General features: G+C 34.2%; 1 protein-coding gene across 1 annotated transcript in view; it reads right to left on the bottom strand.

The window, feature by feature from the left end:
- PKN2 (protein kinase N2) overlaps positions 1 to 13,057 on the bottom strand; it is a 121,765-nt gene that overhangs the window by 69,904 nt on the left and 38,804 nt on the right. The gene's annotated exons all lie outside the window — the stretch shown is intronic.

Raw genomic sequence — 13,057 nt, 5'->3', positions numbered from 1 at the left:
ATTTATAGCAATGACTGAAAAGTGCATTCAGATCTGTGAACAGTTAGGTTTTCTCCCCCACGTCCTGTTTTTTTTTTTTTTTTAAACATAAATGATACAAGACTCTTGGAAGAAACTGAAATTATACAAAATTTGGTACATAAAGTTAATTTATAGTAAGCACATTTTTAAAAAGAACTGGAATGCATTCAGAGTAGAAGGACCTCAGCTGAGAAAAGTATGGAAATTTGTTGTCTGTAAAATACTTGATGGTCTTTAGCCTAGGGTAAGAGAAATGATTCTTGCCTAAACATTTAAACAATTGTCTATGAAAGAAGCTGTCCTCTTACTATCTCCTCACAGGGCAGAGAATTAGAACCAAAGGGTAAATGTAGTGAGTGCAAAAATTTTATCCCAGGATAGAGAGAAATTCTTTATAAAATTAAATGGTTTGCCTTAAAAAATGTAATAAAATCTCTTGTCTCTGGAAGCATTTATATAGAAGCTAGATTACAAACCACTAAAGCTACTATATAAGAAATTCTTGCACATTAAAGAAGGTTGTCCAAGACACTGAAATACCCATTGATTCTATCAGTCTGTGAATTCGTAATAATATTATAATATCTAACACTGTTTTCATGGAAAAGTATACCTTCAGTTTTAATAAGAACTTTAAGAACATAAGAAATGACACAACGGTTAAGAGTCTGGGCTCTTGAGGTCAGAATGTCTGGGTTAAAATCCTGTGATTGTTACTTATTGGTGTGATCTTGATCAGATACTTACTTAATATGTGTTACAGTTATCTAACCACAAATTTGGGGTTACTGTGAAGATAAATCCTGTACAGTGCTTAGGCTAAAGTGTAGGGCTCAATAAAATTACATGTCAGGGCTCAGTTAAGCAGCTATTTCTGCCATCTAATCTTCAAAGGAACTAACAATGGTTTGTAATATAACCTTATTTTAGAAATAAAAAAGCAAACTCAGAGAGGTTAAGTAATTTGCAACGGTCACAAAAGTATATGCCAAGCCAGAAATTTAACTTTAGAAATGTCTTGTTTTATAAAGACCACTTTTTATTCATTTAGAAATTAGAGAAACACTTCGCTGTCTTTCTTAGATTTCACCTATTTTCCCTTTCAACCTGCTATTTTTCTTCCTTCCAGTTTTTTCTTTTAAAATTTTTAAAAATTTTAATACAATTTTTAAAGGTTACTTTCCATTTACAGTTAGTACAAAATATTGGCTATTACTGGGGTTGTACGATACATCCTCGAGTCTTACACCAACAGTTTGTACCTTCCACTCCCCCACACCTATACTGTCTCTCCCACCTTCCCTCTCCTCACTGGTAACCACTAGTTTATTCTCTATATCAGTCAGTCTGCTTCTTTTACGTTATATTCACTTGTCATATTTTTTAGATTTCACATATGAGCAATATCATACAGTATTTATCTTTCTGTCTGACTTACTTCACTTAGCATAATGCCCTCCAAATCCATCCATGTTGCTACAAATGGCAAAATTTTGTTGGCCATTTTTATGGCTAAGTAGTATTCCATTGTATGTATATATATACCACAGCTTCTTTATCCATTTATCTGTGGATAGACACTTAGGTTGTTTCCATACTTTGGCTATTGTAAACAATGCTGCTATGAACATTGGGGTGCATTCATCTTTTTGAATTGGTGTTTTTGTTTTTTTCAGATATATACCCAGGAGTGGAATTACTGGGTCATATGTATTTCTATTTTTAGTTTTTTGAGAAACCTCCATACTGTTTGCACCAATTTACATTCCCACCAACAGTGTATAAGGATTCCCTTTTCTCTACCTCCTCACCAACATTTGTTTTTGTAGACTTTTTGATGATAGTCATTCTGACAGGTGTGAGGTGATATCTCTTTGTGGTTTTGGTTTGCATTTCCCTGATGATTAGCAATGTTGAGCATCTTTTCATACGCCTGCTGGCCATCTGTATTTTCTCTTTGGTAAAAGGTCTATTCAGTTCTTCTGCCCATTATTTATTTATTTATTTTTAATGTTGAGTTGCATGAGTTGTTTACATATGTTGGGTATTAATCCTTCATTGGGTCTTATCATTTGCAAATATTTTCTCCCATTCAGTAGGTTGTCTTTTCGTTTTGTCAATGGTTTCCTTTGCTACGCAAAAGCGTTTTAGTTAGGTTCCATTTGTTTCCATATAGATTCTAAAATTACTTGTTCTAGTTCTGTGAAAAATGCTATTGGTATTTTGATAGGGATTGTACTGAATCTGTAGATTGCCTTGGCTAACATGGTCATTTTAACAATATTGATTCTTCCAATCCAAGAACACAGTGTATCTTTCTATCTGTGTCATCTTCAATTTCATTCAACAGAGTCTTTAGTTTTTGGAGTACAGTTCTTTTCCCTCCTTTGTTAGGTTTATTTGTAGATATTTAGTTCTTTTTGATGCAATGGTAAACAGATTGTTTCCTTAATTCTCTTCCTGATAGTTCATTGTGAACGTATAGAAATGCAACAGATCTCTCTGTACGTTAATTTTGTATCCTGCAACTTTACCGAATTCATTGATGAGCTCTAATAGTTTTCTGGTGGCATCTTTAGGATTTTCTATGTATAGCACCATGTCAGTTGCAAACAGTGACAGTTTTACTTCTTCCTTTCCAATTTGGATTCCTTTTTCTTTTTTTTTCTCTGATTGCTATGGCTAGAACTTCCTAAACTATGTTGAATAAAAGTGGTAAGAATGGGCATTCCTGCCTTGTTCCTGATCTTGAAGGATATGCTTTCAGCTTTTCACTGTTGAGTGTGATGTTAGCTGTGGGACTGTCATACATGGCCTTTCTTTTGTTTAAGTATGTTCCCTCTATCCTCATTTTCTGGAGAGTTTTTTTTTATCATAAATGGGTGTTGAATTTTATCAAAAGCTTTTTCTGCATCTATTGAGATGATCATATGGTCTTTATTCTTCAATTTGTTAATACTGTGTATCACACTGATTGATCTGTGGATATTGAAAAATCCTTGCATCCCTGGGATAAATCCCACTTGATCATGATTCTTTTAATGTACTGTTAGATTTGGTTTGCTAGTATTTTGTTGAGAATTTTGGCATCTATGTTCATCAGTGATATTGGCCTGTAATTTTCTTTTTTCGTGATATCTTTGTCTTTGGAGAACATCCTAGGAAATTATAATTCCACAAAAATAACTCAAGAGATAACAATTACCTATAAAAATCAAGGTGCTACAAGGCACCTCAAATAAATTATAGAGTCAGAAGATATTTGCAATCTTTACGTACCTGAAACAGTGGGTTGACTAACTTAATACTCCATGTGCAATCTCCTTCTCTCTTGCTTAAATTAAGAGCAGGTTAAGGGGAAAAAGAAAACAAAACAAAAAAACAAGATTTCTCAGACTTATTTGCATTTGGGGGACAGGGAGAAGGCAGTGAATGCATGGTGCATGTGACACAATCCCAGGACAGATATAAGTAGACATTTGTACCTTTGTGCTTCTGAGAATGTTTTTGCTTTTCTGAACAAAAGAGACTTATTAGGCTCTCATCATCCTGATGAAGTAAAGCTTGGATTTTAATAAGAGCCCAAGAAAAGGCCCAAGGACTCTTACAAAGTAGGCAGTCAGATCAGGAAAAACATGATTAAAGACAGGAACCTCAAAAATTGTCATCCATAACAGGTGAATTATTTGTTGACTTGCTTTTGGCTTGGGGTGACTGGCGGGGAGGGGAAATGGATATTCTTTAAAAAAAAAATTCTTACTGCTCTCATACAGGTTTGAGGCAGGAAATCATACTATCTATGTGCCCCCCCAAAAATTAATCATAAATTTTATATTAATTGGCCTCAGGTTGATAATGCTTTCAGGTATCTTACAGAAACAAATGCAAATCCTCTTTGAAAGAAGGCACTTTAAATCCAGACCTAAAATAATTCCCACAGATAAAGTTCCAATGAAAATGTGCCCACAACTAGAAATCACAAGGTTCCGGCAGAAAAAAAAAATTCATCGTGAGTTAGAAAAAAACTACAGGAGTAACATAGTAAAGATTTCATTTGTTGTCATTACCTCACACAAAATGTGAAAAAGTATATTTTATAGGTAAAATTAAATAGAAAGGTATCAAAAGAATGACTAAAACAAGAGACTATCAAAAATTACCAAGATTAACAAAACAGAACTTGTAGTAGTAAGTATATATATATATATATATATATATATATAAAAATAATACATATACAAACAAAACAGAAATTAGAAATACAATATACGTGGTCAAGAGCAAACTGGACACATGGAAAGAATTAGAGAAATGGAGATAGACTTGAAGAAATTATCATGCATCTAACTGGAGTTCCAAAATGAAAGAGAAGAGGGAATACAAGACATGCAACATTCAACGAGATAGGCACTAAGCACTTCCCACAATCAATGAAATACACAGATCCAGGAAGCCCAACATATCCCAAGCAGATCAAATGAAAAGAAATCTGTATCATTCAGCAGAACACTGCAGAATAAGAGTTTCTTAAAAACAGCTAGGGAGAAAAGGCAGAATATCTGCATAGTTTAACCACTAGATCAGTAACTGCCCCCTCAAAAACAACAGGGGAATCCAGAAGACATAAAATAATAGTTTCCAGGTAGTGAGAGAAAATAAATGTCAACCTAGAATGATATACCCAGGGAAATATCTTCCTAAAGTCTATACCTTTAGGAAGAAAAAGAAACAAGATGAAGGAAGGCCTGAGAAGCATGAAGAAATGTTGAACAAAGAAAATGATAAACACGTGGGTAATTATAAACCAACAATGACTATATAAAACAATAATAATTAATGTAACTTGTGGAACTGAAGATAAAATGATAGAACTAGAATATGAACAATGACAGCACTTAGGTCAATTGGAGTTACGTAGATTGAAATTAAAGTATTCTAAGTTTGTTATATGGTATGTAAAGAAGGTATACCATTCAGTCTAGTTGACAAACAGAAACCACACTAGATATTTTGAACAAAGGGAATTTAACACAGGGAATTGGTTACATCATACATATTCAGGTATTGTGCAAAGGACTTGAGAAAAAAATTCCTTTTCTCAAAGGGCTTAGAGTCAGGTACAACCTCTATGTACCTATATAAATGGGTATGTGTGTCTATTCATGCAACAGTGTATGTGTGTATATATGAACATTTTCAAATATACTGAAAAGATGAAAGAATGGTATAGTGAGCACCCATAAACCCACCACCTAGATTTGCCAATCTACACACACACACACACACACACACACGTGTAGAAAGATAAAAAAAGAGAGCAAACATAAATGGTACGAAGAAAGATGGGAAAATTAGATTTGGGAGGAACAATTTCAATCAGAAATTGAAGTTATTAGCAGAGGCCAGATTATATGAAGGGCATCTCTGTAATGCTATAAATTTGTACTGTATTCTGTAGGGAATGGAGAGCCACTGAAAGGTTTAAAGCAAGAAAGTAACAGGATCAATTCTGAATACTAAGTAAAAAATAGTGGTAGCAGTGTTTAGGTTGGATTAGAGAAATACTTAACATGCAGGCTTTAGCAGTAAGGATGGATAAGAGATACAGATTTGAGACCTATGTCAGAGGTAGAATCTATAGGGCTTGGTGACTTACACTGGAGAGTGAAAGTAAAAAGAAAGACAGACATCTACAGTAAAAGTCAGATTTTAGTTACAGATTATGGGGGTCATGCATTAACAGGACAGAAAACAAAAGGGAAAGATTTAGAGGCAGTGTTCCAGGAAGGAAGAGTTCAACTTTAAACATGGTAAGAGGCAAAGTCAACAGGATAATAATACCTATATTCAGGCAATATCCATAAGGTTATAAGGCTATAAATTATGAGATGAAGCCCAGAAAATCCATTTTGGTTTGAAATACCACTTTGAAAGTCAGCAGAAAATACAACGTGGTTAAAATCTCCTTAGGGATGAGATTTTCCAAGGCCAGAATGATGAGTAAAAACTGAATTTGTCAGTAGTTTTCCCAACAATGTGTAGAGCAACAGATATGCTGTTTCTGGTACTTTCTGTATTTTCTCTAAATCCACAACTGAGCAGTTGGCTTCCAAAATGAGTTAAGAGTTCTAGAAAACAGAAGCAGTCCGGATCCTTAGAAGGCTCCTAAATAAGGTTTAGCCTTAAACTGGTTACTTCATTCTCGTGGAGGTTAGTAACGTAACTGACCTTGAATCTTTACTTCCTAGCCCCAGGAGAGCTTCCTCAGATTTTACTTACATCCAGAGGTTTCACGTTCAGAATTAGAAAAGCTTAAATGCCTCATACTTGACCTTTCCTCAAGCTATTAAAACGCTTGTTCACAAAACACCATAGAAAGAGCATATAGAGTCTCTATTCTCTTTGTTTTATGAACGAGAAAAACAAGGCCTGGAGGGGTTGCAAGTGGTACACAAATACATAACTATATAATGATCCAGCTGGGATGAGACCTTGGATTATAGAAACTTTGTTCTTTAGTTTATACCTAGCTGATTCCCAATGCTCAATATTCATAAAGTGGTACTTGTACAGCCAGGATGTCTGTTTATGGAACGAGGCTATTTATTTCATTCACAAAAAAATAAGAGGAAATATAACTGAAGTAAATCTAGCCAAATCTAAATTAATAAAGGTAGTAGTATGCTGAAGCACTATCTTACTATTTAACTATCTCCACAAACGTCCATCTATAAGTCTCGTAGTTACTGTTCACTGGTCAACATTTTGGTTTTCACTTAGTACTTATAAACAGATATTTTAAAAATAAGCTGCTCCAGATTCTTGACATGTGTTACAATTATATTAACTGTTTATATTTCCCCCCAAATCCATCTTTCTTGTTTAAACAGATACGCTTACCTTATATAGTCATCTGGAAACTGCTCAGATTACAATAAATGCTCACTAATTATTAATGGATTCTTAATCAGTCATTTTGTGTACTCAGGATGACCTATGTCAGATGTCACCAACTGAACTAATTTTGCTGAAATATTTTATAACTAACACAACCTTTGGTTAAGCTTTCTTAGTATTTTACAAAAATAGCATGGATAAGATTATGGGTTGTGGTGTTTTTTATTTAAGGTAAAATAAGCAACCTAGGCATTAAAATTTCAGAACTGCCTATATATGTTACATTATATCTTTAAAAAAATTTTTTTTCATTGAAGTATAGTTGATTTACAATGTTGTGCCTAAAACTGGCTTTTTATATAATGAACATCTTTTTCTTTTTTCTTTTCTTTTTTATTGGCGTATAACTGCTTTATAATGTTGTGTTAGTTTCTGCTGTACAATGAAGTGAATCAGCTATATGTATATCTATATTCCCTCCCTCTTGGACCTCCCTCCCACTGCTCCCTCTCCCCCATCCCACCCATCTAGGTTATCACAGAGCACCAAGCTGAGCGCCCTGTGCTATACAGCAGGTTTCCACTACCTAACTATTTTACACATGGTAGTGTACATATGTCAATCCTAATCTCCCAATTTGTCCCACCCTCCCCTTCCCCTACCCCCAGTGTCCACATGTCTGTTCTCTACGTCTACGTCTCTATTCCTGCCCTGCAAATAGGTTCATCTGTACCATTTTGCTAGATTCCACAAATATGCATTAATATATGATATTTGTTTTTCTCTTTCTGGCTTACTTCACTCTGTATGACAGACTCTAGGTCCATCCACATCTCTACAAATGACCCAGTTTTGTTCCTTTTTATGGCTGAGTAATATTCCACTGTATATATGTACCACATCTTCTTTATCCATTCATCTGTCGGTGGACATTTAGGTTGCTTCCCTGTCCTGGCTATTATAAATAGTGCTGCAATGAACATTGGGGTACATGTGTCCTTCTGAATTATGGTTTTCTTGGGGTATATGCCCAGTAGTGGGATTGCTGGGTCATATGGTAGTTCTATTTTTAGTTTTTTAAGGAACCTCCATACTGTTCTCCACAGTGGCTGTTATCAACTTACATTCCCACCAACAGTGCAAAAGTGTTCCCTTTCCTCCACACCCTCTCCAGCATTTATTGTTTGTAGCTTTTTTGGCGATGGCCATTCTGACCGGTGTGAGGTGATACCTTGTTGTAGTTTCGATTTGCATCGCTCTAATAATTAGTGATGTTGAGCATCTTTTCATGTGCCTCTTGGCCATCTGTATGTCTTTTTTGGTGAAATATCTGTTTAGGTCTTCTGCCCATTTTTTAGTTGGGTTGTTTGTTTTTTTGATATTGAGCTCCATGAGCTGCTTGTATATTTGGGAGATTAATCCTTTGTCAGTTGCTTCGTTTGCAAATATTTTCTCCCATTCTGAGGGCTGTCTTTTTGTTTTGTTTATGGTTTCCTTTGCTATGCAAAAGCTTTCAAGTTTAATTAGGTCCCATTTGTTTATTTTTGCTTTTAGTTTCATTACTCTAGGAGGTGGGTCAAAAAAGATCTTGCTGTGGTTTATGTCAAAGAGTGTTTTACTCTAAGAGTTTTACAGTGTCTGGTCTTACATTTAGGTCTTTAATCCATTTTGAGTTTATTTTTGTGTATGGTGTTAGGGAGTGTTCTAATTTCATTCTTTACATGTAGCTGTCCAGTTTTCCCAGCACCACTTATTGAAGAGGCTGTCTTTTCTCCATTGCATGTTCTTGCCTCCTTTGTCATAAATTAGGTGACCATATGTGCGTGGGTTAATCTACAGATTCAATGCAATCCCTATCAAACCACCAACGGCATTCTTCACAGAATTAGAACAAAAAATTTTACAATTTGTATGGAAACACAAAAGACCGCAAATAGCCAAAGCAATCTTGAGAAAGAAAAACAGAGTTGGAGGAATCAGGTTCCCCAACTTCAAACTATACTACAAAGCTACAGTAATCAAGACAGTATGGTACTGGCACAAAAACAGAAATACAGATCAATGCTACATTACATCTTAATGTTTAAAAACTGCATATTGCATATCTCTGGTAGGAAAGACTTCTTCATTCTGTACACAACTCTGTACCTAGGGCATGCACAGTTCTTTCATAAATTCTCCTTAAGATGGTGCTACTTTATTTTTCTTCTTTCCTCCTCCTAATTACAATAATATATATCATCAACCACTATACACCTGTTAGACTGGTTAAAAAATACATTAACAATACCAAGTGCTGGAGGAGATGTGGAACAATTGGAACTCTCATATATTGCTGGTGAGAATGAAAAATAATATAGCCACTCTGGAAAACATTTTGGCAGTTTCTTATAATGTTAAACATATTCTAACATACGACTTAGGAATCACACTCCCAAGTGTTTACCAAGGTGAACTGAAAACATGTTCACACAAAAACCTGTTAATGGATAGTTACAGCAGCTTTACTGATAACTGCCAAAAACTGGAAAACAACCCTAATGTTCTTGGTGAAGGAATGGATAAGTAAATTGTGGTATATCTATACAGTGGACTACCACTCAGCAATAAAAAAGAATAAACTATTGATAAATGCAACAACCTGGATGAATCTCAAAAAGCAATATGCTGAGTGAAAGAAGTCAGTCTCAAAAGGTTATAAACTTTATGGTTCCATTTACATGTTATTCTTGAAAAGCAAACTACAAGTGACAGAGAACAGACCAGTGGTTGCCAGGGGATATGGAATAGGAAGAGGGTGTGACTACAAAGGGATAGTACTGTTCCTTTTCCTGACTGTGGTGGTGTTTAGATGAACCTATATGTATATTAAAATTCATGGAATGATGTACCCAAAAAGAATCAGTTTTACTGTGTATTAACTTAAAAAAAAATATATCAAAGAATTCAAGTATTAGGTGTATATGAATCATTTAATTTCATGATTTTAAAGATGAGAAAACAAACCCAGGGGCATTAAAAGTGCCTTGTTAATTAACAATCACAGTTACCTACCTAACAGCAATCCTTTACTTAAGAGTACACAACTTAATACAAAATATGCTTACCTCAAAATGAGAAATTCAATCAGAAATAAGGAGTATGTAGAAACTGCATAATAAACCAGGCCACACAGATTTTAATAAATATAAAATTCAACTATAATTTCTATGCTACATTTAGGTGGATAGGCCAATAATAAAAAGAAATTTAAATTCTCACTTCTACTCATTCAAGAAAGACTTCATAAACTACATTTTAGTCATTAAGAAGACTCCCTCAATATAGATATATCTCTGGGATTTAGAAGAAATTTCCAAGGTTAACTCCAAAAAATTCCAGGGAATTCCCTGGCGGTCCATTAGTTAGGACTCTGCGCTTCTACTGCAGGAGGCACGGGTTCGATCCCTGGTCAGGAAACTAAGATTCCACATGCTGTGTGGTGCAGCCAAAACAAACAAACAAACAAAAACAAAACAAAAAAACCACACACAAAATTCCAACACTATTAGTTCTATACTGAATCAATATTTTCTTTCTGAACACTCTATATATTTAAGAAAATATTCACTACCTCAAAAGGTAAAAATCAATCTAAGCTTGGTGGGGTCTGAGAAAATGGAAATGGGAAGAGGTACAAGAGAAGGAAGTAAGATAAAAACAGAGGGAATTACACTATACAAATTATTAGTTATACCTAATAAAATACGAGAAATATTCTTGTCCTCTTCTTTAGGGATGCTATAGGAGTCCAAAGATTCAGAAAATTAGTTCTTTCTTAAATATTTCCTTTCAGAGTCTCAGGTATCAACTAAGGCTTAGACTACTAATCCACTTTACAGAGCTCCAATAACTTTTTTCACAAGGTGCATTCAGCCTCATTTTATAATATGTTTATAATTTCCATGTGGGAATAATAATAATACTCCATGAGACTATTCTTGAAGTATATGGAAGGTGAACAGGAAGCTTAGAGTATCATGGGCATGAAGAGAACATCAAACAGTCCCAAATGATCTGATCTTGACATTATAATAAGCAACATTTCAGAGAGTTTTACAGCTAAAAGTCTGAAAGTTCATCTGATAAAAGTCCTTATTTTACAAATTAGAACCTAATGGTTAACAGCTAATTATTGCAGAAGTGAGTTAAGAACAGGCCTCCTAACTGCTTACATGGTAATCATATATACAATGCAAATTTAAATTCTGTCCCTCTTTCCTTGAATCATTCATTCTGCTTACATACCCCCAAGACAACAGGAATTAGCTGAATACTTCTGCACATACTTATTAATCTACATACTTTAGAGAACTGAAAGCAAAATGCTAGGCCCTTGACCCTTTATGTCAGATCTAATCAAATTAAATGATTTTGCCTACTTCAGTACACAATGTAAAACATAAAATTTTATGGCAATGTGACCTAAAATTAACGTTGAACTACCTTTAACCCTCTGTGTTGTTGTTTCATTTTAATGCAGTCAAATAAGTAGTATGAGAAAAAAAAAAACCCCAAAAAACAACTTATTACTAAGATGTGTGAATATGCCATTTGCAAAGAGAACTGTTTTTTTAATACATTCAAATTTTAACCAACTTGTCAAGTTCATTCCAAACAAACTGAAGTATTAAGAAGTCACAGTAGAAAGTTATATTTCATATAACATTCGCCCTGCAGTTATCTGATAAGTCAATAACAGCAAAGAAAGTTTCTGGAATTATTTCTCCTAAAACTTTTATTTAAGGCTTTATTTCCCAAGTATTAAATATTTAAAGTACCATGATAAATTACGCTTTGGTATTAATTACAAAAACTAATACAAGGTTTTTATTTGCTGGGATTTTTTTTTTTTTTGAGATATAATACTCTCAACTAAATACCTACTCTCAACTAAATACCTACTATACTCCAGGCTTTATGATAAACCTTGAAAATAAATGAATGAAAACATGGTCCTGTCCTCAAGGATCATACAGTTTAGTAAGTGATATAAAAATGTACAGAAATAAATTGTAATACAACAATGAGTGGACAAAGTAGAATAGAGAAGATAACCAGAGAAAGTCAAGGAAGGTTTCACAGAGATATCCAAATTGGCTTTTGAGGTAGAAAAGGAATTTGACAGCAGGACTAAAAGGTCATTTCTTTATAGGAAACTCTAGGAAAGACAAATCTAATCTAAAGTGATAGAAGGCGGACCAGTGGTTACCTAAAGCCAGGGATGGGGATTGGAGATTGATTGGAAGTATGTATACAAGAGAACTGAAGTGATGGTCAGGATCCCTAGTTGTAGTGATGGTTACCTGGGTATATACATTTGTTAAAACTCATCAAATCATATACTTAAAATATGTGCATTTTATCATATGTAATTTATATACTTCAGTAAAGTTAATTTTTTACAAGGGGCTGGGGAAACCAAATGGGCTACTCCTTGGGTGGCAAAAACACTTCTATATTCCAATTACAAGGTAGTTATTGGTATTCTGTGATTATCAAAAATGTTTTCTCTAAACTGAGTTTAAAGCTCCAGCACAGTTTCTTATTTTAGACCTCTCCTAAAAAAGTAATGGGCAAAGAATGTAGAGCTCGGCAGAGTTCCAACAGAATAGGCTATATCTAAGTTTATATGATATTGCTAAAGAAAAAGCATTTCATAATACAAATTTCCATTTATAATGTAATTACTGAATTTGTGGGTAAGAAAATACTAGATTGAAGAGTTCTTTAGCTAGTTTTGTAATTCTGGGCAAATTAATTCACATCTTTCGGATTATTTCAGCTCTAAAATAAGAAGGCTGGTTTCTTTATGATTTCTTTCACTTCTAAGATTTAATTATTCTTACAAGATTGAAATCTCTACATAGACAGTCTCCAATTGAAACCCCTAAGGTAAGTCCCAGATGTTGAAAGTAATGCATTAAAACAAGCTCTATAAGTACACTGAATATCAGAAGCATTGTACACAACTTTTAAGATTGGAAATTTGTGGTTCTTGGTCAAATTTATGTACTTTCTTAAGCAAATGTAATTTTACTTATATCTGTTTTTTCTTGGCTAATCATACAGGTTCTTCTAAAACTTCTGTGGTGCTAGA

The sequence above is a fragment of the Eschrichtius robustus genome, chromosome 3 (assembly GCF_028021215.1).
Source record: "Eschrichtius robustus isolate mEscRob2 chromosome 3, mEscRob2.pri, whole genome shotgun sequence".
Classification (NCBI taxonomy): domain Eukaryota; kingdom Metazoa; phylum Chordata; class Mammalia; order Artiodactyla; family Eschrichtiidae; genus Eschrichtius; species Eschrichtius robustus.
The sequence above is the reverse complement of the archived record's forward strand: the minus strand, read 5'-3'. Positions and strand labels throughout refer to the sequence as shown.